The sequence below is a fragment of the Dromiciops gliroides genome, chromosome 2, assembly GCF_019393635.1.
Source record: "Dromiciops gliroides isolate mDroGli1 chromosome 2, mDroGli1.pri, whole genome shotgun sequence".
NCBI lineage: Eukaryota > Metazoa > Chordata > Mammalia > Microbiotheria > Microbiotheriidae > Dromiciops > Dromiciops gliroides.
The window spans coordinates 337,455,034-337,459,972 of NC_057862.1; the positions used below are offsets into that span (position 1 = coordinate 337,455,034).

The window sequence follows — 4,939 nt, forward strand, 5'->3', positions numbered from 1 at the left end:
GCACATGCTAAGTACTTGATACTTGTTAAATTGAATAGAATTGGAAAAGTAGTCCAAAAATAAAAACTAAAAAGAATGAATTATGAAGTACATCAGTAAAAGTAATAATGATTCTCATATAATAAGAGTATGCCAACAAAGCAAGAAGATATTTAATGAAGACCAAAAATAGCTAAATGAATTTACTAAATAAAATGGGGTTTTAAAAAGGACTTTGTGCTACTGAAATTGACTCTCCAATGAAAAGTTCTTGCTAAATTAAACTCATAAGACTAACAGAGTAACAAATAACTAATTCCCCATCTTTATGAAGACATGCAACCAGCATTACAGTGAATATTATGAAAAATAATTTGCATTCATTCATATTTAGAAAATTCCTCCCAACCCTTGATGTCCCACTCTAATAGCCTTTGGTGCTATTCAGAGGTTTCCAAGCCTAGAATTTCCCCCTCTCCATTAAGAATATAGAAGTTCTTCCAATGACATTTTCTGCATGGTAGTACATTGCCAGAGCACCTGAAGAAACTCAGCTAAAATCTACAATAAGATCTATCAGCCCTACAGGCTGCCAGGTCGACATCTCATATTAGAGAGATTTATGTGGTCTATCACCAAAATTTAGCTTTTCTACACCGTTATTAATCAGTCTGTTGTGATCCTAATTTTTCTGAATGACACAACTTTCTGTAAGCTAAACAGGCTTCTCCAGAATAGGGGGTGGAAGTAAAGGCAGGAAGAAACTAAATCATAGGCAGAAAAATGAATTATCTCTAAAAGAACAGAGCTACCTTGGAAACACTGATTTTTTTTTTCAAACCTCCAGAAAATCTTGTGTGCATGTATATATGCATGAATATACATATGTCTATGTGTGTATATGTGCATATGTGTGCATGCATGCATATACATGTGCTCTCTCTCTCTCACACACACACACACACACATACACACATAAGATTTTCTGGGGATTTAAAGAATGAGGATATGTGTGTGTGTTTGCCATTATATACATTATATTCCTGATGGCTCTTCCCCCAAATTGGTCTGTTGATATTTGGTATATTTTCTTTTTATTCTCCCAGTTTGTCCTTCATGATGAGAAAATAACAAAAACCAAAATATATCCAAAACACAAAACCTATTCATTTTTTTTTTTCAAAATAGGAACTGAAATAGAAACTTGAATTGCCTGTTTATGAAACTTTGGTTGAAAAAATGGATTGCAAATAAATGTCAAATACACATCATCAGTGAAGTTGAGATTTAAGAAAGATAAAAAATTAAGGAAATATTTAAACTATCTGGCTAATTAAAATTCCTCCTTTGCTTCCACATATTTGGATTGCCTCGGGGTAGCATCCAGGTTTGTTTATTTCCCACCCACCCCCCTCTAGTAAGCCCAGTAGTAATTTTTTAAGCTTTTATTTTTCTTCTAATCCCCATTAGTGTTGCCTTTCCTCCCTTGCCCACCTCCCACCTTTCATATCATTCCTTTCACATTTTAACTTTCTGCAATCTGTATATGCTAAAATGCTTGGGTTACAGTGATAATCTATGCTACAGTAATTATTGGCTAGGTATTTCTACATGTGTAGATTTAGACAGTGGAAATAGTTAGAATATATAATTTGTACTCTGATCATTTGATTTAATAGTGGGAGGAAGATGGCCCAGCTTAATTAAATGAAAAGGAGTATCAGTGAGGCAGAAAGAGAGGGGAACTAAATAAAATGAGACCCTTCCACTAAAACTGCAAAAATTATGAGCATTGTCAGTTTATACAGATACAGAATGGAGAAGAAGCATCAAGGCAAGTCCTGATGACTCTATGATGGGATGAGAAAACTCCAACAATGAAAAGTTAAACAATCCAACTCTTGTATTAAATACCTACATTGAAATCAGAACTGTGAATACTGAGAGGAAGGAAGGAAGGAAGGAAGGAAGGAAGGAAGGAAGGAAGGAAGGAAGGAAGGAAGGAAGGAATGGAGATGGGAGGAGAGGAAAAGGGATGACAGGACAGGAAACGAAAAAATAAAAATATATTGTGTTCATTATTTGCAAAGCATTGTGCTAAGTTCTGGGAAAACAGAAAGAAAAGCAAAACAACTTCTGCCTCCATGGAGTTCATATTCTAACAGGAGAGAGAATACATATAGGCAGTTTCAGTAGCAAGTCAAATGAAAATGTGTTATGGTCCTTAAGAAACAAGGGAAAAACAGATGTCAATACATATTCCTTAATGTCATTTCCCCTGATAATCATATCAATTTCTGATGTTGAAACATTTAATGATGTCAAGAACTTTGGTGGCAAGAATCTTGTTTTTGTGGTCTTTTATGTATCTGACTATTAAGGAGGCAGGAGATCCAGTAGCTGAGAGAGAAGCTGCCTAGTAGCATCTTCACAGGGATTTTTGCTTCATCTGATATAAGCTATGGAGGCTGGTTTAGGAGCAGAACTGAAGGTATGGAACTGTGGCCATACCTGGAGCTGTTGAGTTTATATGTCTGCTGATAGCAGTTAGTCAAAAGTTGTTGTTGGTGGGGTGATAAAACTGAATCCTTTTCCTAAAGGGATTGCTCTGCTCAAAGATAGCTATGGATTCTGCAAGCAAGGTCAATAGTATTGGTAGGGGAGAAGGTACTGCTGTTCCCAAGGCTTGTAGGTTTGGAATCCTGGGCTATTTTTTATCAAGGTATGAGGAGAACACATTTATGAGTAGAACATACACACACACACACACACTCACACAACACACACATATCTATGTGTGTATTCTATAAAATATAACATATATCACACGCATATACATACACACATACATATATACATATAATGTGCATATGTATGTATGTATGTATGTATGTATGTATACACAAGTTTTTCTGGAGGTTTGAAAAAAATGAGTATTTATATGGTAGCCAAATTCTTCTCGAGAGAATTGATTTTTCTGCCTATGTTTAAGTTCCTTCTTGCCATCCCTCCCACCCGCTCTTCTGGAGAAGCCTGTTTAGCTTAAAGAATATTATGTCATTCAAGAAATTTTGGATCACAACAGATTGATTAATAACTGTGTAGAAAAGCTAAAGTTTGGTGATAGACTGCATAAATTTCCTATGTACTATATCATACATCCAAAATATACATAGCATATATTTGGCAATAGAGGATATATGTATATATTCATATGCATGTATATATGTATGTATAACTTTATTTATATGAATATGTATAAACACACTCAGGGCTAGGCTAAAGGGAAATTTTAAGAGCTGAGATTCAACACCAAATCTATCTGACTGAATCATACTAATTTCAGTTTCTTTCAGTGAATTATTATTCAATTTATCCATCCTTACTGTTTCTAGGCCACCAAACAGGTTCTGAGATGCATAGAGCTGAATCTAATCAGAACTGATAGCAAAGCCTAAATGTCTCAAAATCTGGTACTCAAAGTCCATTTGTGGCAACAAAAGAGACCCTGTAAGAAGCCAGGCTCAGCAATTTCTCCCAGTGACACAACCCTCTGCCTGTGTCCACCCACCACCCACAGTATCTCAGCTTTAACAAGTCCTTTTTTTCTGATGTCTAAGTTTGGACCAGAATTTCTGAAACTACCAGTGAGGAAGGTAGCTGCCTAGTTAATCACATTATGCCTTAGTATGAGTATGAAAATTCTGAAATGTAAGCAGAGATGTCTTTTTCAAATGTATTTCCATTATCTCTTTTCTCTCTTCTTTTTGTTTCTTCTTCATCTAAATTATCTGCAAAAGTCTAATTCAATCAGAGAAGTCAACAAATCTACTTTTCTTTTTAAATTTTAAAATTTATTTATATTATTTAAATTATAAAATTTATTCCATAACAAAAGTGCTTTCTAAATAAATGGGTTGGCTTTCTTGAAGTATTTTATAATAGATGTCAGTATGCTAGAATTTACCATTTTATTCCTTTTTTTGTGGGGAAAAGAGAGTTAAGTGACTTGCCCAGCATCACACAGCTAGTAAGTGTCAAGTGTCTGAGGCTGAATTTGAACTCAGGTCCTCCTGAATCCAGGGCCAGTGCTTTATCCACTGTGCCACCTAGCTGTTCCCTTATCATTTTATTAAAAAAAAAAAAACAACTATAGGTAAATATCTGTCATTCAATGTTTTTTTTACATGAAAACTGTTTACTATGACAAAGACATCATAGAATTTTTATGATCTTGGTCTTTCCTTCTTGCCTTTGTACAAGGCCAGAAGAGAAATGTTCGCAACTTTCACAACCTTGAAGCAAACTCCAGGAACATCACCAACAGTATGACCTTTTCAACCAAATCCAGCAATCAAAACTTCAGCATTTTCCTCAATAAAGTTCAAGCAACCATCTTTGGGAACAAAGGTGGTGATTTTTTTTTTTTTTTGCCATTCTTAATCAGCTGGACTCACACACTTCCTAATGGCAGAATTCGGCTGCTTGGCTTCAACACCAACTTTCTCCAAGACAATCCCTTTTGCATGAGATTCTCCGGCAAATGGGTTGGCCTTCAAGGCTGTGCCCAAATGAGCTTTCTTGTATTGTTTGTCATGCCACTTTTGGTCTCTTTTGTGGCTGTGATGATTTCTAGCTGTACGAAGAGCACGGCACTTACCCAGGCTGTCGCCATCCGGGCCGAAGGAAAAGAGAGAAAGTGTCATTCAATTTTTCAGAAACCATTAGGAGAAATAAAAACTTTTCTAATAGACATTGCAAGTCCTTTTCAATCTGTTTGCAGCTTACTTTTGCTGACTTACTTTACATCCTTCCCCTCATGTACCTTGAATTCCAGCCAAACTTGCCTACCTGCTCTTTTTTTTGAACAGGATATTCTATCTCCCATCTCCATGCTTTTATACACCTTCTTCCTCATACCTTAAATATCATTTTTGCCTTTTGGAATCCCTGCATCCTT

General features: G+C 35.7%; 1 pseudogene; it reads right to left on the minus strand.

Moving 5' to 3' along the window:
* Nucleotides 1-4,205: 4,205 nt before the first annotated feature.
* On the minus strand, nucleotides 4,206-4,685 carry LOC122738839 (annotated as a pseudogene).
* Between the last annotated feature and the right edge of the window lie 254 nt (nucleotides 4,686-4,939).